The 26,172-nt window shown below is 44.3% G+C and overlaps 1 protein-coding gene across 2 annotated transcripts in view; it reads left to right on the plus strand.

Moving 5' to 3' along the window:
* Positions 1–8,462: 8,462 nt before the first annotated feature.
* The window catches only part of CORO1C (coronin 1C), an 80,617-nt gene continuing 62,907 nt past the window's right edge, over positions 8,463–26,172 (plus strand). The window contains exon 1 of one of the 2 annotated variants that reach the window (XM_047759746.1): positions 8,463–8,581. The gene's annotated coding sequence lies outside the window, so the exon portion shown is untranslated. The remainder of the gene's footprint in view (positions 8,582–26,172) is intronic. The other variant, XM_047759747.1, reaches the window with a different exon arrangement.

Consider the following 26,172-nt stretch of genomic DNA (forward strand, 5'->3'; position numbering starts at 1 on the left):
GTTAGATCCCTGGCCTCGCTCAATAGGTTAAGGACTCAGTGCTGCCGTGAGCTGTGGTGCAGGTCGCAGACGTGGCTCAGATCTGGTGTGGCTGTGGCTGTGGCTGGCAGCTGCAGCTCCAATTTGACCCCTAGCCTGGGAACCTCCTCAAAAGACAAAAAAAAAAAAAAAAAAAAAAGGGGCCATATTATTTCTCATCAGCTTAGTGTGAGGATGCAAAGAGTTAGTGCCTGGCAAGTTAGTAACACCAGGCTTGGTGAGCGATAAGTGCTTAATAAGCACAAGCTCCATTGTAGTGTTTATTATATTAAAGAGCTGTGGCAGGTACTCTTACAAACATAATCACATGTTAGTATTGTTTCTCCCTGCTGAGAGATGAGGAAACTAAAGCCCAGGGAGCTAATGTGACTTGTCCAAGATCTCAGAGCCAGGAAGTGACAGGGCCCATCATTACATCAGGGCGTCTACCATCATCTTAATCCAGCATGCATGGATTCAGCCTCCAGCACATTCCAGGCCCCAAACCAAGCATGCAACTTGCATTTTCCCCATAAATGCATTTTTTCTCATGGATGCTGCCACAACACAAGCAGAACAAAAATTAATCCAACAATGATCACAGACTTAGATGTGAAATGTAAAACTATACAATTTTTAGAAAAGCACAGAAGGAAAATCTTTGGGATACATGCAAAGCATTCTTAGACCTAATATCAAAAGCATGATTCCCTAAAAGGAAAAAATAAACTGGACTGCATCAAAATTGAAAACTTTTTTTTCTGTGAAAGACAAACTACACTGGAAGAAAATATTCGCAAACCGCATATCTAACAAAGGACTGGCATGTAGAATTAATTTAATTAACTGTATATAATATATAATATATAATAAACAATTTTATATGTATACACACACACACACTCTCTCTCTCTCTCTCTCTCTCAAAACTCAACAGTGAAAAAAAATAGACCCATTAAAAAATGGCAGAAGTGGGAGTTCCCATTGTGGCTCAGTGGTAACAAACCTGACTAATATCCATGAGGATGCAGGTTTGATTCCTGACCTTAATCAATGCGTTAGATTCTGGCATTGCTGTGGTGTAGAATCAGACGAGGCTTGGATCCCTCATTGCTGTGGCTGTGACATAGGCCATTGATGCATCTTCGATTTGACCTCTAGCCTGGGAACTTCCATATGCCACAGGTGGGGCCCTAAAAGGAAAAAAAAAATGGGAAAAGACACAAAAAGATATACCGGTGGCAAATAAGCACATGAAAAGATCCTCATCATTAGCCATTAGGGAATTTTAAATTAAAACCACAAGAATGTATCACTATATACCTAACACTAAAAAATAGTGACAACACCAAATGCTGGTGAAGGTATGGAGAAACTCCATCCTTTATACATTGCTGGCACGGCAAGAACGTAACATGAAATGGTCACTCTGGAGAAGAGTTTGGCAGTTTCTTAAAATGCTAAACATAGAACTACTTCCATCCCTCATTTTATTGTGCTTACTTTATTGCATTTTTTTTTTTTTAACAAATTGAAGGTTTGTGGCAACCCTGCACCCAGCAAGTCTGTGGTGCCATTTTTCCATTTTGTTCACCTCATGTCTCTGTGTCACATTTTGGTAATTCTTGCAATATTTCAAACTATTAGTATATTTATTATGGCGATCTGTGATCTGTGATCTCTGATGTAACAATTGCTAAAAGATTATAACTTGCTGAAGGCTCAGATGATGCTTAGCACTTTTTTTTCCTTTTTTCTGTCTTTTTTTTTTTTTGGTCTTTTTATAACCACATCTGCAACATATAGAAATTCCCAGGCTAGGGGTCAGACCTACACCACAGCTCATGGCAAAGCCGGATCCCTAACCCACTGAGTGAGGCTGGTGATCAAACCGGTATCCTCATGCATACTAGTCAGGTTTGCTACTGCTGAGCCATGACAAGAACTCCTGATAAAGTTTGTTTTTTGGGGTTTTTTTTTTTTTTTTGGTCTTTTAGGGCCACACCTATGGAGGCTCCCAGGCTAGGGGTTGAATCAGAGCTGTAACCACCAGTCTACACCACAGCCACAGCAATGCCAGATCCAAGCAGTGTTTGTGACCTACACCACAGCTCATGGTAATGCAGGATCCTTAACCCACTGATCGAGGCTGGGGATAGAACCTGCATCCTCATGGATACTAGTCAGATTCATTTCCCCTGAGCCACGAAGAACTCCCTGATAAAGTATTTTTAAATTAATGTACATTGTTTTTTAGACATAATGCTATTGTATACTTAATAGACTGTAATATAGTAAACAACTTTTATATGCACTGGGAAACCAAAATGGTGTGTGACTGGCTTTATTGCAATATTTTCATGTTGTGTTTGTCTGGAACTGAATCTGAAATATCTCGGAGGTCTATGTGTACCAAATGATCCAGCAGTTGTACTCCTGGCATTTTTCACAGAGAAATGAGGACTTATGTTCACACAAAAACCTGTAGATGAATGTGTGTAATGTTCATAGCAGCTTTATTCGTAATAATCTGTCATCACCTGGAGATAACCCAGATGTCCTTCAATGGGCCAAGGGTTAAACAAACTCTGCTCTATCTATGGAATACTATGTGACAATAACATGAAACAAGAGCAAAATGAAAAGATAACAACAACAAACAAATAATAAGGAACAAACATGTAACAACCTGAATGCATCTCCAGAGATTTGCAGAGTGAAAAAAGCCAATCCCCAGGAGTTCCAGTCGTGGCGCAGTGGTTAACAAATTGACAGTGGTTAACAAATCCGACTAGGAACCATGAGGTTGCGGGTTCGATTCCTGCCCTTGCTCAGTGGGTTAACCATCCAGCGTTGCTGGTGAGCTGTGGTGTAGGTTGCAGACGCGGCTCGGATCCCGTGTTGCTGTGGCTCTGGTGTAGGCCGGTGGCTACAGCTCCGATTGGACCCCTAGCCTGGGAACCTCCATATGCCGCGAGAGCGACCCAAGAAATGGCAAAAAGACAAAAAAAAAAAAAAAAGCCAATCCCCAAAGGTTGTCCACTATAGGATTTCATTTGTCATTATTTTTTTTCATTATTTTTTTTTACATTAAAGAATAGTTCATTTACAACACTGTGCCAATCATCATTCTTGAAATGGTAAAATTAGAGAACATAAGAACAGCTAAGTAGTTGCCAGGGGTGTAGGAGGGGGTAGGGGCAGGAGGGAAGTGGGCGGGGCTATAAAAGGGCAATGTGAGGGCTCCTCCTGGTGAGGGAAATGTTCTGTATCTTGATTGTGTCAAGATGTCAATATCCAGGGCGTGATATTTATTACCACAGTTTTGTAAGATGTTACTACTGGGGGAAAGTGGTAAAGGGGTACATGTGATCTCTTTGTATTATTCCTTCTTTTTTTTTCCCCACAGTTCCAAGGCCAGGGATTGAATATGAGCTGGAGTTTCGATCTACACCACAGTTGCAGCAACACCAGATCCTTAACCCACTGAGCCACTGCAGGGACTCCTTTGTATTATTTATTATACTTGCATGTGAACCTACAATTATCTTAAAGTCAAACATTTAATTTTTTAAAAAAGGCACCCTGTCTGTAACCAATCGATAATTTCTAGCTCCTATTTTGCAGAAAGAAGCACTCAAAGCAGTAAAAATCAACATTGATCAATGGAGGATGAATTTTAATATTTGTCCTTTTTTGATACTCAAGCAGGGGTCTTGCCTGCTGAGATTACTCCAGTAATCTGAGATTACTTCCAGTCTTTCATTTAATTAGTATTATTATTATTTGTTAATGCTTCCATAGGCCTAATCCACTCAGCTTCCATGTTGCCCTGGCAACCCAAGACTCAGGTCTCCTTTTCCTACTAAGAGAAACTAGGACAATGATTTCCTCACATCCTACCCAGACTGAGTCTCTCCATTTAGCTTCCAAATGAAGGTCCCACAATTCTTTCTTCTTCTTACATGAGCTGGCATGCGTATCCTGTGGGATATGGAATCACCCTCCTTTTTTTGGGGGGGTCGCACCTGCGGCATACGGAGGTTCCCAGGCTATGAGTCTAATCGGAGCTACAGCTGCCGGCTATACCAGAGCCACACACAGCAACGTGGGATCTGAGCCGTGTCTGCGACCTACACCACAGCTCATGGCAACGCAGGATCATTAACCCAGGAATCACTCTCCTTTTTTCCTAATCATTAAATTCCTCTTCATCTAGCATCTATCTTTTAAGGATACTTCAGAAACCACCAGCTTTTGAGAGGAGGGAAAGACTTAAATCCAGCATCCTACCTGGACCTGAATCTCTCCATTTAAGACCAGTTTGGACAGAACCAGGATGCTGTGGATTCAAGAACAGCGGGATGGAGTTCCTATTGTGGCTCAGTGGAAATGAACCTGACTAGTATCCATGAGGATGCTGATTCGACCCTTGGCCCCACTCGGTGGGTTAAGGATGCAGCATTGCCTTGAGCTGTGGTGTAGGTTGCAGACGAGGCTCAGATCCTGAGTTGCTATGGCTGTGGCATAGGTGAGCAGTTGCAGCTCGAGTTCGACCCCTAGCCTGGGAACTTCCATATGCCGCAGGTGTGGCCCTAAAAAGCAAACAAGCAAACAACCCCCCCACCTAAAACAAAACAAAACAAAACCAAACCAAAAAACAGCAGGATAATGGGAGTTTTCTCTCCTGGCAAAGAGTTACGCAGTTTTCCAGCTGCTTCTGGGAGTAGCAGCTCTCTGATGACCACATTAGGGGCAGGTAGGGGGTGGGGTTGTGAGTTGGAATTGGTTCTGGCTTCAGATGCCTTCTGTGCCAGAATCACTCCCCCTTCCGTAGGGATAAAACTGGAAGGCAAAGATCTTGGGATCTTTCTCAGCAGATTCCACTGTTGCTGTATGGTGGTGTCATCTGGGTGGAACTGGTGTCCTGGGAAATTTTACTTCTAATTTTATCATTTAAAGAAATGAGAGAGAGGAAGCTATTTTTTAAGTTAATAAATTGATTAACTAATTGGCCATGCACATGACATCAGAAGTTCCCCAGGGGCCAGGATCAGGATCGAACCTGTGCCGCAGCTGCAACCTAAGCCACAGCAGTGGCAACGCCAGATCCTTAACCCACTAGGCTACCAGGGAACTCTGGAACCAACCTGTATTTATAACAGTTTTTATAACCTAGTATTTAAAACCTACTGTATCCCAGGCAGTATGCTGGATGCTTTGCTATGCCTTAATTCATTTCATCTAAACTCCTGAATCTTCAAAACTGCTCTCTGAAGTAAGCATTTGGATGAATCCCATTATATAGTAGGGACAGTAGATCTCAGAGAGGGGAAGTGACTTGCCCAAGGTCACATAACTGGTAAGATGTAGAGCCTGGATTTAAAGCCAAGTCTGTTAGAATCCAAAGTCCTTTTTTTTTTTTTTTCCTATTCTCTCATGTTGCCTGAGAGACATTTCCATGTTTAATGCAGGGCTAAGACTCTGCAGTTAAAGGGATGTGGGTTCTATCATTAGTCCTCCTGGGTCAAACTGTGTGGTCTTGAGCAAGTAATTTAACTTTTCATTTTCTTTCTTTTGAATTCTGGAAGCCTATGTGTGAGTGTGTGGGGGGTTATTTTATTTTATTTTATGTTAGCTGTGCCCAGGGCATACAGAAGTTTCTGGGCCAGGGATTGAACCCAAGCCACAGCAGTGACAACACCAAATCCTTAACCACTAGGACTCCAGGGAACTCCAACTTCTCTTTTTCTTCACCTTTATAGATGGGGATTAAGAATTTTTTTTTTCTTTTTAGGGCTGCACCTGTGGCATATGGAAGTTCCCAGGCTAAGGGTCAAGTCAGAGCTACAGCTGCCAGCCTGCACCACAGCAACGCGGGATCCAAGCCATATCTGTGACCTATACCACAGCTCATGGCAACTCCAGATCCCCAATCCACAGAGCAAGGCCAGGGTTTGAACCTGCATCCTCAGGGATACTAGTCGGATTTGTTTCCACTGTGCCACAATGGGAAATCCTACAAACAACTTATATAACTCAACAAAAGCAACAACCCAATTGAAAAAGGGGCAAAAGGGGAGTTCCTGTCGTGGCGCAGTGGTTAACGAATCCGACTAGGAACCATGAGGTTGTGGGTTTGATCCCTGCCCTTGCTCAGTGGGTTGACGATCCAGCAACTTGCTATGTGCTGTGGTGTAGGTCACAGATGCGGCTCGGATCCCGCGTTGCTGTGGCTCTGGTGTACGCCGGTGGCTACAGCTCTGATTCGACCCCTAGCCTGGGAACCTCCATATGCCACAGGAGCAGCCCAAGAAATGGCAAAAAGACAAAAAAAAGAAAAGAAAAGAAAAAGGGGCAAAAGACCTGAATAAACATTGCTCCAAAGAAGCTATTCAGATGGCCAACAAGCACATGACAAAATGCTCAATATCACTGATTGTTAGAGAAATGCAAATCAAAACTACTATGAGGTACCACTTCACACCAGTCAGAATGGCCATCATCAATAAGTCCACAAATAACAAATGCTAGAGAGGGTGTGATGAAAAGGGAACCCTCCTACACTCTTAGTGGGAATGTAAATTGGTACAACTACTATGGAAAACAGTATGGAGGTACCTCAGAAAACTAAATATAGAACCACCATATGACCCAGTAATCCCACTCTTGGGCATATAGCCAGACAAAACTTTCCTTGAAAAAGACACATGCACCCGCATGTTCATTGCAGCTCTATTCACAATAGCCAAGACATGGAAACAACCTAAATGTTCATTGACAGATGAATGGATTAAGAAGATGTGGTATACATACACAATGGAATACTACCCAGCCATAAAAAGAACAAAATAATGCCATCTGCAGCAACCTGGATGGAACTAGGGACTCTCATACTAAATGAAGTAAGTCAGAAAGAGAATGACAAATACCATATGATATCACTTATATCTGGAATCTAATATATGGCACAAATGAACCTTTCCACAGAAAAGAAACTCATGGACATGGAAAACAGACTTGTGGTTGCCATGGGGAAGGGGGAGGGGGAGGGAGTGGGATGGGACTGGGAATCTGGAATTAATAGATACAGACTCTTGCCTTTGGAATGGATTAGCAATGAGATCCTGCTGTATAGCACTGGGAACTGTATCTGGTCACTTGTGACTGAGCATGATGGAGGATAATGTGAGAAAAAGAATGTATATACATATGTGTGACTGGGTCACTTTGCTGTACAGTAGGAAATTGATAGAACACTGTAAACCAACTATAATGGAAAAAATAAAATTATTAAAAAACAAAACAAAGATGCCTTGCTTTGGGCAAGCAAGTCCTATCCTTTCAGATGGTCTGCTTGGTCATTTCAGTTCATCAGGCCCCGTTTCTCCAAATATTGGCATTTTAGAACTTGGTTTTTGAGAAATGATCTCTGGTTATAAAGAGGAAAACTTCATGCTATAGATGAGGAAATTCAGGCCAAGAGGACGAAGGGAACTGCCCCAGGATACACAGTCTGACTGCAGCAGAGAAAGAATCCCGGTGCTCTTTTAAGCTTGGGCTGCCCAGTTATTAAGTGAGAGACTTTGGCCAGGAAGAGGAAGGGAGGGACCCTATATCCTTCATTTCCTCACCTGCGAAATGGGGTCAAGACCTTAGGCCCTCCTGTGTAGTGGTGGGGGATGTTGGTGTGGTACAGCACTGGGACCCCCACTTTGTGCTAGCGAAGTGACCAAATATAGTGGAAGGGGGAGCATAACGTCGGGAGTCCACAAAAGTGGTTGGAGGGTGCAATGGCAGCAGAGGCGGAGCTTCGGGAACCAGAGGCGGGGACTCGAGAATTCTGGGCGGGGCTTGGAGTTTTAAAGCTGTAAAGTGGGCAGTGGGCGGGACTTGAGATACCGCGAATAGGATTGCTAGGCTATGGGCGGGGCTTCTAGAAGTTGGGGTGGGGTTTGTGACGACAAGGGGCTGGTTATGAAGGAATGAGAGAGTAGCTGGGCCTAGGGATCCAGGAGGCTGGTGAAGGGTTTGGATGGGGCAGTGGGCGGGGTGCACAGCAGCTGATGTTCTGGTTTTAAGAGACTCGGGGGGGATTTTTGAGGAGCCGGGGGATGTGGCCTTCTAGAGCCAAGCAGGTCAGTGGGCGAAGCTCTAAAGGACACCACTCCTGGTCCTGAGGAGCAGTGGGCGTGGCCTTTCGGCCACTGAGCGGACTAGTGGGAGGTGCGTGCGCTTGGGCACCGCCTTCCTCCGCGGTCCACCTGCATACCTCCGCGCGACCAGAAGCGGCGCTAGGGAGAGTAAGGCGTGGAACACAGGCTGGGAAGCGGGCTTCCCCTCCCGGAAGTGGGCGTGGCGCGCCGTAGCCGGGCAGCCCTGGTTGGACGCGGCGCGGCGCGGGGGCGGGGCCTGCGTGCAGCGGCGGGGGCGGGGGCGGCTGTCCGCGCCCCTCCCCCGCGCGGCGCTCAGTGCCAGGCGGGAGGCGGTAGCGGTTGGAGGCTACGCCGGGCTTTGCAGCGGGGACTTCGGCGGCGGCGGCGCCTCAGGCACCTCGGCCCTGGTGAGCTGCGCGCGCCCGGCGGGGCAGCTTGGGAGCGAGCTGGGCGGGCGAACAGACCCTGTCCTCTCAGCATGTGCTGGCGCTGGCTGACAGGAACCGGCGGGGCGTGGGGCAGGGCCCGGTGGAGAGGACAGGGTTATCTGGCGTGGTCGCGCGCGGCGCGGATCCTTGGGCCAGGAGCCCGCTTGGGCGGGTGTGCTGGGGCCAAGGGTCGGGGCTGCTGCGGGAGCCTTGGGATTTGGTTGGGAAAGGAGTTGAGGACCGAGCTGCCCAGAATGGGGAGAGTGAACCCGGGTCCTTATGGGGAGGAAGCTGCCCAGGGGAGACTTTTAGGGGCCCAGAACCCTTCTGGCTGGTGAGGAACCGAGTAGGAACTCGGTTACCCTGGGAGGTTTTTAGGGGTCAGGGATCCGCCTGGTTGGGTGGCGTCTTGAGTGGGGAGGGGCTGCCAGAGGCTAGGGCGCAAAGCCTGGGGGCTCCAGGCCTGGGGGCGGGGCTTGAGTCGCCCTGGGGAGCTAGGGGGTTGGGGGGTGGCCCTGGGCTGGGCTCACGTGGGGCCGGGACGTGCTGGGCCTTGCTTAGGAGGGGCGAGGGCGGCGGTCTGGCCTGGGGGTTTCCTACTTTGGGGTACGAGCCCGGCTCTGGGCCCTGAATAGCTGGATTGGGGGTCGAGGAGGGCGGGGCAGGGCAAGAGCTGGAGTGATGTGGGTGGGGGCGGCTTGGGAAGAGGATGAGCCCATGGTGGGAGCGCTGGGCTGGGAGGGCGCGAGGGTTGGGAGAGGAAGAACGGGGCTGGAACGCTATAGGGTCGGGGGCCTGGAGCGTCCGCTTGGACCCAGGATTCAGAGATACGCTCCCCTAATAGCGGAGCAGCTGGCGAGGGACGCAGCAAAAAGGAGCGCGGTGCAGGTGGGGCTCCGCTGCGCCTAAATGACTGAGGATGAGCTCAGATGTTGAGGGTGGAAATGCAGAACTGAGCCCTCCCGCCTGTGCGTACGGGCGCGCAAGCACCAGCTCTCCGTCTCTCAAATGATTTGAATGTGTTGGGGGAAGTGGCAGGCTGCGGGAGAGCCGAGAAGAAAGGGGCTTCCTCTTGGAGGGAGGCGCTGGCCCTGCCGTCCTTTTTTGGGAGTGTTCAAAGGGTTTTGGTCTCTGGAAAAGGAAACGTAGCTTTACTGCATCGTGGTTTAGAATCACATCCTATATTTGGCCTTAATGTAGGCTGTCCTTGTTTTGTGGTGTCTGAAGTCCTTGCTCTACATGTTGCAAACGTGGGATTCAGTGTAAGAAGCAAATTGCAAGTTGCTCATCTCCCCCAGGAGAGCAAGATACGAAGGCCTTTCTTTCCTATGAGACATTTAAACGGAATTGAACATAGTATGTGTTTGTCAACTGGTACTGGGTGGCGAATGTATTTACTTTTGGAAATAGTTACCACAAAATATTAGGCCCTCTCACCACTGCCTTCCTGCCTGGAATTACATTCTAAAGCAGTACTTGTACGGCTCTTAGTCACTCTATATAATAATACATTTCATTGTCCTTATCTGGCAGAACTCTCTCCTGACACCAGGGCTTGCTAGAATAGACAGAAACATGATTAAGTATAAGCAGTTGTTTTGTACCATCTGTTCAGTTGTGAAGGCAAATATCTGTTCATATTACTTCACTTTCTGCATTTCCTATAAAACCGAAGAAATGAGAAATGTCTTATTTGGGACTTGATTCTGTATATTTCAGAAAACTAATTTAAGGAAACTAATTTTTTTTTTTTTTTGGCTTGGAGGTACATTTCAGGGTCGCAGTGTTTGGATATGAAGCCTAATAGTAACTGTTCGGTCTGAGAGGTTGCCTAAATAAATAGGAGGGTAAAGTGAAATCATACTAGGAATTGTATATTAGACCTCAGAGTGCAGTCTTTTTTAGTAGATGTTAGTCTTTGTGTACTGAGGATTGAACAAAGATTGTTATAAAGGTTGAGTATGCACCTTTTTGACATACCTGGAATGTGCTCTGTCCATATTTGTTTTTAATTATTTGTGGAAAGTGCATTAAAGCCTGATGGAGTCTAATAGACACATACCAATGAGATATCACTGCATACAGTATTGAGTTTTTCATGATCATTTGTTACTTTGCCTGCAGATTGTGCTAATCAGCAGTTGTGTCTAATACTTTTATGTATAATTTGGGATTAGTTTCAAGTTGACAAATAGGACTTTTGGTGTGTATTGCTACTGTATCATTTTTTTTTAATTGGGGTGTAATTGATATGTAACATCATATTAATTTCAAGTGCTCAATTTAGTAATTCAGTATTTGTGTACACTGTGAAATGACCACCACAATAAGTCTAGCTACCATTTGTCACCATACAAAGTTATAATTTTTCTTTGTGATGAGAACTTCTAAGATTTGTTCTCTTGGCAACTTTCAAATATACAGTATATTGTTATTGAGTATAGTCCTCATGCATCCATTACATCGCATGACTTAGTTATTTTAAAATTGGAAGTTTGTACTTGACTCCCTTCACCCATGCCCCCCACCCATGACAGATAACTTTTTAAATACCTAGACGTTTTGTTTTTTTAATGCTTGGATTTTTTTGATTTAGGTTTTATGCTAACACGTTTGTCACTTTTGAGATTCACTCCAGCTATAGGAGAGTCACTCAAATGCCTATGAAATGGAATGTTCAAAAGAATAAATGATCAATTCTTAGTTATGTTTCTGGGGGGATGTGGAAATTCAGTTCTCTATCATGGCAGATTATTAATGCTCTGATTTGTCACAAACAGTGCTTTAGAAACACGATATTAACTAGGCTGTTTTACCTTCTATTCCTTTTTCCAAGGTAGAACAGTAATAAATTTGGGTGCCGCTTTCATATGCACGGTGCAAATCTATGTTTGTTTTCCTTTTGATGACTTCCCTATGTTATCCTATTTCTGTTATGAGTACTCTTTTCTGACACTTGTATGTCTTTTTAAATTTAAGATGCCTTTTCTCTATTAAAACATGGAAATACTCATGAATATTTCAGTATGACCTAGTACCTAGAATGTTAAGTAATAGAATCTCTCTGGGTTTTCATTGTCCTAATTCGGATCCTTTAAAATGAGTGAACAAGATTCTACACTCCTTTTGAGAGCTTATTTTGTATTTCATTGGTGCATAGTGAATCTTTTTTTGTTTTATAACTGCTCTATTGAGATACAATTCACATACCATACAGTTCATCCATTTAAAGTGTACAATTCAGTGGTTTTTAGTCTATTCCCAGAGTTGTGCAGTCATCACTACAATTTTAGAACATTTCATCAGCCCATAAAAAAACCCCATACCCTGGAGTTCCTGTCGTGGTGCAGTGGTTAACGAATCCGACGAGGAACCATGAGGTTGCGGGTTCGGTCCCTGCCCTTGCTCAGTGGGTTAACGATCCGGCGTTGCGGTGAGCTGTGGTGTAGATTGCAGACGCGGCTCGGATCCAGCGTTGCTGTGGCTCTGGCGTAGGCCGGTGGCTACAGCTCCGATTAGACCCCTAGCCTGGGAACCTCCATATGCCGCGGGAGCGGCCCAAGAAATAGCAACAACAACAACAACAACAGATAAAAAGAAGGCAAAAAAAAAAAAACCCATACCCATTAGCAGTCCCCTCCTCCAGTTCTTCTCTCTCCCCTGCCCTACCAACCACTAATCTACTTTTTATCTCTGTGGATTTCCCTGTTTTGAAAATTTCAAAATTATTTTCATATAAATGTGGTCTTTTGTGTCTTTTTTTAGGCATAGTGTATTCAAGGTTTATGTTGTAGCATGGATAAGTACTTCTTTCTTTTTTGTTGATTGAAAAATATTCCACTGTATGGATATACCACATTTTATTTATTCGTTCATCAGTTGGTGGACATTTGGGTGTTTCTCTTTTTTGGCTATTGTGAGTAATGCTGATGTGAACATTTGTGTCCAAGTTTTTGTGTGGGCATATGTTTTCATTTCTTTGGGGAATTGCTGGGTCATATTGGTTCCTCTCTGTTTAACTCTTAGGGGAACTGCTAGACTTTTCCAAAGCAGCTGCATCATTTTAAAATTCCACTGGCATTATATAAAGATTTCAGTTTTTCTCCCTCCTTGCCAACACTTACTATTCTCTGACATTTCAATTTTACCCATTCCTAGTGGATTGAAGTGATATCTCATTGTGGGTTTTTTTTTTTGGCCATGGGGTGTAGTGGCTTGATATGGGATATTAGTTCCCAGATCAGGGATCAAACCCGTGCAGCAGAGGTGACAGTGCCGAGTCATAACCATTAGCCCACCAGGGAACTCTTCTTTTTCATTGTGGCTTTGATTTACATTTCCTTGATGGCTAATGATGTCCAGCATCTTCTCACATGATTAGTGGATGGACAGTTGTATATTTTCTTTGGAGAAATCTCTATTTAGATGCTTTGCTCATTTTTAAATTGGATTATCTTTTTGTTGTTAAGTTATGAGTTCTTTGTATATTCTAGATACAAGTGCCTTATAAGATATATGATTTATGAAAAATTTCTACAATTCTGAGTTGTCTTTTCATTTTCTTAATGGTGTCCTGTCCTTTGAAGAATAGAAGTTTATAATTTTGGTGAAGTTCAATTTATGCATAATGGAGTTAGAACTGATAATGACTTTCTATTTAGACTTTAAATTACATCCCGATCAATATTTTGGTTTTATAAACTAAAAGCCAAATGTGGAAGGATTAGGGAAATATTTGAATTAGTTCTGGATCAAAAAGGATTCATCAGGGAACATGTCCTCCGCTGTTTAAATCCTCTGGGGGTCTCCCATCCCATTGTCTGAGGTTCAAGTTCAGACTTAATGTGGTTGTGGATGTGCGTTGCTCTGATTCCAGCCTCCTCCATTTTTCCCTGCTCCTCTTCCTGTGGTTTCATTTCCATTGCCACTCCCTGAAACTTAGAGCCTTCAGATCCTCTTGTGATCCCTCAGGCCCTTACTCCTTGGCCTCCTTTCCATTTGATGAACCCCTCTTGTCCTTTGGGATTCTCTGTGAAACCTCAGTCCTTGCGAGCAGGTGTTGTCCCTGCCTTCTTGCATAGGACATTCATCACTCCTGTCTGCTACAAGGACCTGGATCTGAACTTAATCTGACTGTCTCAAAGCCGCCTTCCCGTAGAAGGCAGCATGTGAGATATTCACATGGAAGGCAAATCTCTTGCTCACAGCATGGTCTCCAGTACTCATTGGATATTTGCTGAATGAAGGATTATTTTTAATGAAATCAACTGGAAAGATTCTGGTCAGTGGTTTTCTCTGGTGATTATTTACACCTTTGCTGCCTATGTTAAAATAACATGAAGTACAGGGGTAATTCCCCTCTGCCTTTCTGGCTCCCAGGTCCACCTCTTACCCCCAGATTGCTCAGATGCAAACTGTGTGTTTGAAACATTTTCTGGAGGGCAGAACATTCTCGTCCAGGTTTTTTTCCCCTAATAAACAGTGATGACTGAGGCACAGCCTTCTCAGCAGGGCAGATGGCCAGGGAACACATTTGGTTTGGTATGATTTAGCCACATGAATATGATGGGCCTGCCCTGGTGGTACGGAGTCAGTCAGTACTGGAACATGCCTGATGAGGGGTGTATGTCGGGATTTACTTCCTTCCTTTTTTTTTTTTTTTTTTGGCCCACAACATTTGGAAGTTCCTGGGCCAGTGATCGAACCTACACCACAGCTATAACCAGAACCATGGCAGTGACAACTCACTGAGCCACCAGAGAACTCCCTCTTTTTATTCTTTTGTTCATGCTCTTGCTTCTCTCAGAGCATCTGATCAATACTTTAATTAAAAATACTCCACCTTGGAATTCCCGTACTGGCTCAGTGGTAACAGATCTGACCAGTATCTGTGAGGATGTGGGTTCGATCCCTGGCCTTGCTCAGTGGGTTAAGGATCCAGTGTTGCCATGAGCTCTGATGTAGGTTGCAGATTTGGCTCGGATCCTGCATTGCTGTAGCTGTGGTGTAGGCCCGTGGCTGCAGCTCTGATTTGACCCCTAGCCTGGGAACTTCCATCTGCCCAAGGGTGTGGCCTTGAAAAGACAAAAACAAACAAAAACTCCACCAGAACAGACTGTGGTTGCTGAGGGGGAGGGATGGACTGGGAGTTTGGGTTTAGTAGATGCAAACTGTTACATTTAGAATGGATGGGAGTTCCCGTCGTGGCACAGTGGTTAATGAATCCGACTAGGAACCATGAGGTTGCGGGTTGGATCCCTGCCCTTGCTCGGTGGGTTAACGATGTGGCGTTGCGGTGAGCTGTGGTGTAGGTTGCAGACGCGGCTCGGATCCCGCGTTGCTGTGGCTCTGGCGTAGGCCGGTGGCTACAGCTCCGATTCAACCCCTAGCCTGGGAACCTCCATATGCCGCAGAAGGGGCCCAAGAAATGGCAAAAAAAGACCAAAAAAAAAAAGAAAAAAGAATGGATGGCCTATGAGATCCTACTGTACAGCACAGGGAACTATATCCAGTCTCGTGGGATAGACCCTGATGGGGGATGATATGAGAGAAAGAATACACACACACACACACACACACACACACACACGTATAATTGGGTCAGTTTGCTGTACAGCAGAAATTGGCACAACATTGTGAATCAACTATACTAAAAAAAAAAAAAAAAAACTCCATTTAGGAGTTCTCTTGTGGTACAGTGGGTTAGGGATCCAGCATTGTCATTGCACAACTCAGGTTGCTGCTGTGGCGCAGGTTCCGTCCCTGGCCAGTGAACTTCCACATGCTGTGGGCATAGCCAAAACCAAACCAAAATCAAACAAAACCCAAAAACTTCACCTAGTATCTTCCTGAGAATTAGAGGAAACCAGTTGGCAATACTCCCAACATAGGGGTATGTTTTCTTTTTTGTGTGTTCATTGAAGTTGTTGGATTGTGTCAAGGTAGTAAAGGAAAAAAAAAAATTTCCAGTTCTTTGTCTCATTAGACTCAGCGAGCTGTCTGTACCTTACATAGTTTCTTGCTTTAAGAGTTTTTCTTTAGAGAAATTGAGGCAATGAAGGGTGTAGGCCTTCAGAGCCAGAATGAGGTGGGTTTCACTCTCGCTTTCCCTTTTTAATAGCTATTATGATTTTGTCAGTGACTCTACCTCCTTGAGCCTGTTTCTTCTTCTGTAATACGAATACCTTGCTGGGTTTTGAGTAGACAGTTGTGTTCCCTCTGTCTTTACTCTTAAATGTCTGTTAATGAATGGACTGGGGGGAGTCAAATAGAGTATTTAATACATTTTATTTATTTATTTATTTTTTTGTCTTTTTGCTATTTCTTTGGGCCGCTCCCGAGGCATATGGAGGTCCCAGGCTAGGGGTCTAATCGGAGCTGTAGCCACTGGCCTACGCCAGAGCCACAGCAACGCGGGATCCGAGCCGTGTCTGCAACCTACACCACAGCTCACGGCAACTCTGGATTGATAACTCACTGAGCAAGGGCAGGGACCGAACCTGCAACCTCATGGTTCCTAGTCGGATTTGTTAACCACTGCGCCACGACGGGAGCTCCTACATTTTATTTTTTGTGTTAAGTGCTTAATGTATGGATTCCCACTCCTACCTCAGCATTTTAGACTTTGAAACAAAGATGAATCATTGAAGAGGGAAAAAAGTATTTAACTTTAGGATAGGAAGGTAGAGTTAAAAAAGGGGCAATTTTTGGCCATTTATCTGAATTGGAAATGTCTTCAGAAAAGCTTGTCTTATTCAGGCCTTATGTTTGTGTTCAGCCTGTCTATTTTAAGGAAAAAAGGTTTGGTTCCTGGCAAAAGATTGGTTAGGGCTTGCAAGGAGATTGCACTGCAGTGTATGAGTTGCTCCTGGGATCGAGTATGATGTGAAGGGTAGCGTTGTGATAAAGTGTAACATTCTGTGTGCGAAAAGGGCCTCTGTAGTGTCTTGGGATGTTAAATTAAGCCTGTCATTTGAATCATACATTAATGACAAAAATTATTCTTCCTGTTTGTCACAGTAAAGAGAAATCAAATTAATGCAAGGGTCAGAGTGAGAATCAGGACAGGAGGAGGGAGGCTTGTATTTTGTATGACTGAAAGTGGTAATTTCACAGTACGTATTTCCCCTTCTTTGGTCATGCAGTTATCCGCATTTCTTTCTTTTTTTTTTTTTTTTAATTCGAATAATGGATCAGACCTTTAGCCCCAGTGTCTCACCACCTTTTTAAGAATATATGATTTTAGGGGGTCAGGAAGGTTATTTCTCAGGCTCAGAGGTCCCCATTCTTGATGCCCCTGAGGATCAGCTGGAGACTTTGGTAAATCCAGCTGCCTGGGCTCCAGCTCCCTGGTGAGTTTGAATCACAGCCAGGGCAGAAAGTACCTAGCTGGCTTATTCCTCATCTTAGATGAGGGGACTCTGGTCACAGGCCTTGAGAGCCTTTCTCAGGATCAGGAACTTGACTGTCCCTTTCCCCCTCCCCTCAGCTTCCATGGGTAGTACAGATTCATTCTTATTATTGGTGATGTGGCTTTAAACTATAGTATGGATTTTTTTTTAAGTGTGAACCTGATGTGATTTCCCTAACTTTTAGTCCTTGACTCAGTGTAGCAAGTCCCTCCTAAGCTTCCACCACGTCTTTTGCCAGATTTACAAACTCAGCCTACTCACTCTTTACCCCTTTCAGTTCATCATTACAATTGGTAGTTAGTACTCATTTTTTTTCCCCTCGCATCTTTAGATTGTACATGTATTCACCTATGAAGCCCAGTCCAGATTTTCAGTGTTTCTTTTAAGATGCAGTTTTGGGAAACTTGAAAAACACATGAAGTCTCCTGGAAAAGCCTTTGGTAGACTCAGTTTCCTAGTTTTAATATAAAGTTCCTTGATTGTATTTTATTGATCCCTTTTTGTTCCCTCAATCTTAAAATCTGGCCATTAGATGCAGTCATTGTAAGGGCTGATCTCGAATATTTTAGAGACTAGTTAACATTGCAAAAGGCAGCACCATTAGGCCATATCTGTATGAAAACACTAATTTGGACAGGAGCTGCACACATCCAGTGCTGGAACCACAGATAGGCATAGTGAAAGCCCCCTGGGACTAGTAGAAGTTGATCATCATTTCACAGTGTGGTCATTCTGTCTCTGGGGAGCCAGGGTAGACTGGGACTCTGGGTCTTGGCAGTTTAGTGTAAGAGCCTTTTTTGCCCTGTTGTGGACTCAGATGTATGTCCCTGTGTTCTGAGCTCTTCGTCCTGGATGTACAAAGCCATGGTTTTTCTGTTTCGTGAAAGGCCATAAGCACGTGGGAAAGGAGTGAAGCGTGAAGCCTTTGGGAGTGTATTTTTCGCTCTTGACATTGCCAGGGTTCCTCACAAAATTCACAGTGCCCCCCCCCCGGAGAAGTGTTTACTCACCATTATTTGCTTACTTCACATGAAAGTTACTTAAATTCCTTTTCATAATGGTCAAGCATTCTTTTCTGATTCTTTTCATTCTTAGGAACTTAAAGAATTGAGGCTGATTTATTAATATTAAAACTCAAAATGCTGCCTGAGTGGTGACTGAGAAACACGTGTAAACTTTAGCTATCATCTCCATTAAGCAGAAGGATTTATTAGGAGACTAGTCACTTTATAAGCTAGATGGTGAATTAATTTTGCGGTTAGTAGTGTCTTTAGCTTAACATTGTCATCCTAGTTTTTCTTGGCAAGCAGGAAGAGAGGCCAGAGCCAACAAGTGCTGGCCACACAGCTCTTTGGGGTGATATTTAATAAGGTGAATGTTGTCTGTTTTAGAAATAGAGTAACCATCCTTCAGGCGGTTCTTATTGGAACCACTGTTCTTTTACAGTGTTACAAAGGAAGAGAAGTTGGAAGTCTTTATTTATTTATTTAAGCCCTGAGACATCTTTGATCTTCTGCAGTATAGAGATATCTTGCATGCACTGGCTGAATTACACTGTCAAGTGGAACAAATGATACATCTTACCTGCAAAGGATAGCTGTGAGTCACGTGGCCCTCTAACAGTGCATGGTTGAGAGGGCAGAAACAGCTTCTGTTTTGAAGGCAGTGTGTACATTCAGTCTCCAACCCAGGACTGGGTTGTGTTTCTTTTTTCTTTTTTTTCCTGTCTTTTTGCCTTTTTCTAGGGCCGTACTCGAGGCACATGGAGGTTTCCAGGCTAGGGGTCCAGTCGGAGCTGTAGCCACCGGCCAACACCAGAGCCACAGCAACGCCAGATCCAAGCTGTGTCTGTGACCTACACCACAGCTCATGGCAATGCTGGATCCCTAACCCATTGAGTGAGGCCAGGGATCAAACCCACAACTTCGTGGTTCCTAGTCAGATTCGTTAACCAGTGAGCCACGATGGGAACTCCTCTTTTTTCTTCTTTTTTGTCTTTTGTCTTTTTAGGGCTGCACCCTCGGCATATGGAGGTTTCCCAGCTAGGGGTCGAATCGGGGCTGTAGCTGTTGGCCTATACCACAGCCACAGCAACGCGGGATCCGAGCCACATCTGCAACCTATACCACAGCAACTTCGGATCCTTAACCCACTGAGCAAGGCCAGGGATCAAACCCGAAACCTCATAGTTGCTAGTCAGATTTGTTTCCGCTGCGCCACAAACAGGAACTCCAATAGCTCAGGTTTTTATAAACTTTTAACGATGATAGATGAATTCTGGATCTTGAGAGCTGGGAGTCATGTGAAAAAGAAGCGAGGAACGCTGCTCCACCCCCAGAGTTGCCTGTCTGTTCTGGCTGCATAGTGTCCAGAGGCCTCATGCCTAAGCAGCCCTCCGAGTTCATCCTCCTCTCTCAGCTTAAAGCTTCCACTTCCCTGGTTAAGCTGATTTCTATTAAATAGTTCACAAAGCAAATGGTTCATATTCATTTCTACAAATGTACTCCTGGATGGCCATAGTTACTACTCTGAGTAACTACCACTGTTACTCAGCACTAGAACTACTGCGGGCTTTATTTGTATTATCTTATTTCACACATGGCTTTTAACCCTTTTAGAGGTACAATATTAATATTTTTACAAAAGAGAGTCCTTATTGATAAACATCACCTTTCTGAGATTTTGCCATGTAGTCTGTGTAACAAGGGGAAAGCTGAGGGAAGGCACTGGGATCAGACAGAGCCACACAGAAGGCTAGCCCCGGTACCTGGAATTGGGAAGAAGCCTTCCTTGCCTGCCTGAGAAAGATTCCTCCTGTTACCTCCAGAACAATGAATCTGCTTGGCTTCTGTCAAAATACTCATGAGTCCCCCCCACCCCAGCCTTTCATTTGGGAACCACAACTTGATAGGGTCTTAAGTTTTAGCAGTGACTTGGTTTCTATGACTTTTGAGAAGTAGATCTGGGCAGGATAATGGTTATAAATTGGGGCAACTTATATTGGCCAGGTATACATGCTGGTCTCCATCTATATTTCTGTCCCTTTATACACATTTATAAAAAGTTCCATCTTGGAGTTCCCGACATGGTGCCGTGGAAACAAATCTGACTAGGAACCATGAGGTTGCGGGTTCAATCTCTGGCCTCACTCAGTGGGTTAAGGATCCGGCGTTGCCGTGAGCTGTGGTGTAGGTCGCAGATATGGCTCGGATCTGGTGTGGCTATGGTGTAGGCTGGTGGCTACAGCTCCAATTGGACCCCTAGCCTGGGAACCTCCATGTGGTGGGTGCGGCCCTGAAAAGACAAAAAGACAAAACAAACAAACAAAGAAATAAAAAACCCTAAGAGATGTATTTGTCAATGAACAAAAAAAGAAAACAAAGCAAACTAATACCACTTGAAATAGGTCCCCCAAATTAGAAAAAAAAGTTCCATCTTTCCTAAAACAAGAGGAAATAATCTTTCCTTTTTATCATCACCTCTTTGAAGCATTTGGATTGTCTGGTTTGCAAAAACATCATATTCAAACATTTTATGATGCTAAGTGCAATAAGGATTAGGGACTTTCCCCTTCCTTCCTCCCTCCCTCCCTCTTTTCTTTTCTTTGTGCCCTGCAGCATATGGAGTTCCTGGGCCAGGGATCAGATTTGAGCCACAGTTGCAACCTTGGCCACAGGTGCAGCCACGCCAGATCCTTTAACCCACTGCTACCCCGCTGGAGATCAAACCTGTGTCCTGGAGCTGCAGAGATGCTGCCAATCTTGCACAACAGTGGGAACTCTTGTTTTTTCTAGTGCAGTTAGAAGAAAATCTTATTCATAAACTGTTAATGGCAGGCTTAATGTTTTGATTTACCTTTTTTTTTTTTAACTTATTTTTTGGCCACACCCGAGGCATGTGGAAGTTCCCAGGCCAGGGATTGAACCTGCGCCACAGTAGCAACCCACGCCACTGCAATCACAATGCTATGTCTTTAGCCTGCTGTGCTGCAAGAGAACTCCTTGATTTACTTTTTAAATGTGTAATAGTTTTAAAAATGTGTTACAAGCCTCCTTTAGCCCCCAAGTATGTAATTCTTGATGCTGAATTCTCTGTGTGGGAACGGAACTCAGTGGGGGTTGAGAGAACAGGGTGGTGGAGTCAGTGTCTCTGGGACACTGGGTTGAGGCTGTGCCTGAGGGTTTGCAAAATAGCATTGGGCTGACTCAGAGCAGGTGTAACTGGGGAAGAGTAGTGTGAGGTGAATAGGGGAGATGGCCTAGATTGTTGAAAGTCGTAAGAACAGAATATACATAAATTTATACAGTGTGTTGAAGTGAAATGTAAGTATAGTTTAGATATGGAGTTAAAAAGGTAGTGAAAAATGGAATTTTGTGGATGTCACTAGTGATTTCTGTGCTTACACAAACTACATTTTGGGTTAAACGAGTAGAAATTTTAACATAAGTGTAAGTATGGAATTATTATTTTCTGGAGTTCCTCTTGTGACTCAGTGGTTAGTGAACCCAACTAGCATCTATGGGGACTTGGGTTGGATCCCTGGCCTCGCTCAGTGGGTTAAGGATCCGGCTTTGCCGTGAGCTGTGGGGTAGGTCGCAGTCAGGGCTCAGGATCCTTTGTTGCTGTGACTGTGGCGCAGGCCGGCAGCTGCAGTTCCTGTTCGAACCCTGGCCTGGAAACCTCTGTATGCCGAGGGTGCCACCCTTAAAGACAAAAAAGAAAAAGAGAAGAATTATTATTTTCCAATTTGTGAAAGTAGTATACTATAGGCCATTAGTACTGCTATATGCCACATTCCTTGAAGGCAAGAGAATATCTTGCAGTTTTTGTGCCTCCACTTCTCAGAGTGCTGCCTGGCACTCAGTGAATGCTTGGTAAATGTTAGTTGAATAATTGGATTTCAGGTTTACCTCAGGCACTTGTGTTAGTAATTGTTAGTCTTCCCATTTCCCTAGAAGATGAAAGGAATAGAGGAGGTTTTCTACGGTGTAGAGGACTGCTGATTGTAAACACTTGCTTATTAAATTATCTTATAATAAGCTAATGTTATCATTTGCATTTATCTTTTTTGTTTGTTTGTTGTTGTTGTTGTTGTTGTTGTTGTTGCTATTTCTTGGGCTGCTCCCACGGCATATGGAGGTTCCCAGGCTAGGGGTTGAATCGGAGCTGTAGCCATCGGCCTACGCCAGAGCCACAGCAATGCGGGATCCGAGCCGCGTCTGCAACCTACACCACAGCTCACGGCAACGCCACATCGTTAACCCACTGAGCAAGGGCAGGGACCGAACCCGCAACCTCATGGTTCCTAGTCGGATTCGTTAACCACTGCGCCACGATGGGAACTCCTCATTTGCATTTAAATAAATGTCATTAGCACATACACACATTTATTTACCGAAACATGTTTTATCTGTAATGCACATTTTCAAGTTCTGGTTATTTAAAGCATGAATTCTGATGAAAAATAGAGTGACTGTCACATACTGGTACTTCATTGCAAATTTCCTTAACTAAGTTCTTGAATAAATTGAAAATACTGGTAGATGGCATTCTTAGGACTCTGATTTGTGGTCTGGGCTTTAGAAAGAATCCATAGAGTAACATCCTAATGGAGGTATGCCTTCAGCTGGAGAGTTTTTGTCAAAACAGATTTGAGCAGAACCTAATTTGTATCCAGATGAGGATTTAAAGTTAAGGTGCCCATGGAAAGAACTGAGTTTCCCTTTCTTGTCTTTCTGCTTTCCTTGAGTTTCTTTTTTTCTTTTGTCTTTTTGTCTTTTCTACGGCCACACCCACGGCATATGGAGGTTCCCAGGCTAGGGGTCCAATTGGAGCTGTAGCCACCGGCCTACGCCAGAGCCACAGCAATGCAGGATCTGAGCTGTGTCTGCGACCTACACTACAGCTCACGGCAACGCCAGATCCTTAACCCACTGAGCAAAGCCAGGGATCAAACTCGCAACCTCATGGTTCCTAGTCAGATTCGTTAACCACTGCGCCACAACGGGAACTCCTCCTAGAGTTTCTTACCCTTCAGTTGACTGGCTGTACAGTGTCCGCAGTGGACACTGAGTGGCCCTGAGGCCCAGCCCCAGGGGAATCACAGGGCAAGTCTCAGCTTATTTCAGTGGCTCCCTGATCTCCAAGGATTTAATGTGCCTGCATTCTTTTCACTTGAGAAATTGACAGGAACTGAGTGTGTTCAGATGGGGTGAATTGGGCATGATTTCAGCTGTTGAATCACTGAGGAGTGCATTTGTGCATTATTAAAATTTGAAAACCTGTAGCCTTTGGTTTATGTCATATGAGTAACATGACCACAAAAAGTTGTTTTGAGCTATGTTTCTGTGTGTTACTTCTGGCTGTTTTAAGAGAGTATTAAAAACTGTAGAAGTAGTTTAGTTGTTGTAAGTGTAGTGTCGTAGACGAGTACTGTTAGGTATAGGAAGCCCCCTGACTTTCTGCTAGCCTTCTGCTCAAAGTGCTTTAAAAAAAGATTCTTCCTGCTTTCATTTGAGGCATATGGAGTCTCTCTTTTGGTTACTATTATGCAGTCCGAGTAATTTAACATAAAAAATTAAGGGCTATGATTTTCTTTTGAAATCATCATCTAGTTTGGAGGGAAGTTGGATTGGAGATGGTTAGTGCTATAGTTTTACCAGCTAAGGCTGGTAAAAGCTTCTAGTAATAGAGAATATACTCCCAAAATACTTAGCCCAAATGTTTCTTCCTGAAAGTGGGCTTTATTTGTTTGTCTCCACTTTCCTGGAGTATTTATTGGTCAAAGGAGATGGGGAAGGGTGGTGTTTTCCCCTTCAGGAACTGAGAGCTTCAGAAGGGGTTAGGTGGTGGTAAAGTATTTGATAGTAACTATGGTTTCCCCAGTGATGTTACATTCTTACAGTTTCCCGTACTCTATTATAGATACCTATATTCTTTTTTCCCTCCTCTTTTAGAAGAGGGGTGTGCTAAAAAGGAAATAGTTTGCAATTTGACCACAAAGGATCAGACAGACAAAATGGTTTGTCTGAAGGTGCAGTAGGATTTCAAGAGGTATAGGCCCACTCCATTTACTTGCACTTCACAGATACTTGATGTTTTATTTGTCTTTTGCCTTCTGAGGGGCACACCCACGGCATATAGAGGTTCCCAGGCTAGGGGTTGTATCAGAGCTATAGCCGCTGTACTAACACCACAGCCACAGCCACACGGGATCTGAGCCATGTTTGCAACCCACACCACAGCTCATGGCAACGCCAGATCCTTAACCTACTGAGTGAGGCCAGGGATTGAAACCTCGTCCTCAAGGATACTAGTCGGGTTTGTTAATCACTGAGCCAGGACAGGAACTCTGATACTGTGTTTTTTACAAAAGGAAGGTCGGTGGCAATCCAGTGTCCAGCAAGTCTGTCAGTGCCATTTTTTCTGCCAGCATTTACTCACTTCATGTCTCTGTGTCACATTTTGGTAATTATCACAGTATTTCACACTTCTTCATTATATATTTGGTATGATGATCTGTGATCAGAAATCTTTGATGTTAATACTGTAATTGTTTTGGGGCATCATGAACCATGCCCATTAAGATGGCGAGCATGATCAATACATGTGTTTTGTTTTGTTTTTGTCTTTTGTCTTTTTAGGGCTGCACCCAAGGCATGTGGAGGTTCTCAGGCTAGGGGTCTAATCGGAACTGCAGCTGCTGGCCTATGCCGCAGCCACAGCAACACAGGATCTGAGCCGCGTCTGTGACCTACACCACAGCTCATGGCAATGCCGGATCCTTAACCCACTGAGCAAGGCCAGGGATTGAACCCGCAACCTCATGGTTCCTAGTCGGATTCATTTCTGCTGCACCAGGGCAGGAATTCCAATACATGTGTTTTCTACTTGTTCCACTCTCTGGCCATTTCCTTCCCTCTGCTGAGGCCTCCCTATTCCCTGTGACATAATATTGAAATTAGGCCAGTTAATAACCCTACAGTGGCCTCTAAGTGTTCAAGTGAAAGGAAGAGTTTCATGTCTCTCACTTTAAAGAAAGGCTAGAAATGATTAAGCTTAGTGAGGAAGACCTGTAGAAAGCCAAGAAGAGCTGAAGGTTAGGCTTCAAAGTGCTGCTCCAGTGAACACATGAATGATAAGAAAGCAGAGCAGCCTAATTGCTGATATATGGAGGACGTTTTAGTGGTCTGGAGAAAAGATTGAAGTAGCTATAACATTCCCTTAAACCAAAGCCTAATCCAGAGCCAGCCCCTAACTCTCTTTACTCCTGCAAAGGCTGAGAGAGGTGAGTGAGCTGCAGAGGAAAAGTTTGAAGCTAGCAGGGGTTGGTTCCTGAGGTTTAAGGAAAGAAGATGTCTCCACAGCATCAAAGTGTAAGGCGAAGCTGTGCTGAGGGAGAAGCTGCAGCAAATGATCCGGAGGATCTGGCTGCGATCAGTAATGAAGGTGGTTACTCTAAACACCAGATTTTCATCATAGAGAGAGAGCCTTCTATATGGACGAAGATGCCATCTGGGACTTTCATAGCTAGAGAGGAGAAGTCAGTGCCTGGCTTCAGAGCTCCAAAGGACAGGCTGAATCTTGTCAAGGGTTAATGCAGCTGGTGACTTGAAGTTGAAGCAAGTACTTACTTACTTGCTGTTCTGAAAACCCCGGAGCCCTTAAGATTTATGCTAAATCTACTGCCTGTGTTCTGTCAGTGGAACAACAAAGCATGGATGACAGCACATCTGTTTACAGCATGGTTTACTGAATATTTTAAGCCCACTGTTGAGACCTGTTGCTCAGAAAAAAAGATTCCTTTCAAAATATTACTGCTTATTGACAACACACCTGGTCACTTCAGAGCTTCTGTGGGGATGTGCAATGAGATTAATGGTGTTTTCATGCCACTAACACAATATCCATTCTGCAGCCCATGGATCAAGTAGTAGTTTTGGGAGTTCCTGTTGTAGCTCAGCAGTAACGAACCCAACTAGTATCCATGAAGATGCAGATTTGATCCCTGGCCTTGCTCAGTGGGTTAAGAACTTAGGTTGCCATGAGCTATGGTGTAGACGGGCAGCTGCAGCTTTGATTTGACCCCTAGCTTGGTAACTTCTGTATGCTGTGGGTGCGGCCCTAAAAAGGGAAAAAAAAAGTTTTGACTTTTAAGTC

The sequence above is a fragment of the Phacochoerus africanus genome, chromosome 15, assembly GCF_016906955.1.
Source record: "Phacochoerus africanus isolate WHEZ1 chromosome 15, ROS_Pafr_v1, whole genome shotgun sequence".
NCBI lineage: Eukaryota > Metazoa > Chordata > Mammalia > Artiodactyla > Suidae > Phacochoerus > Phacochoerus africanus.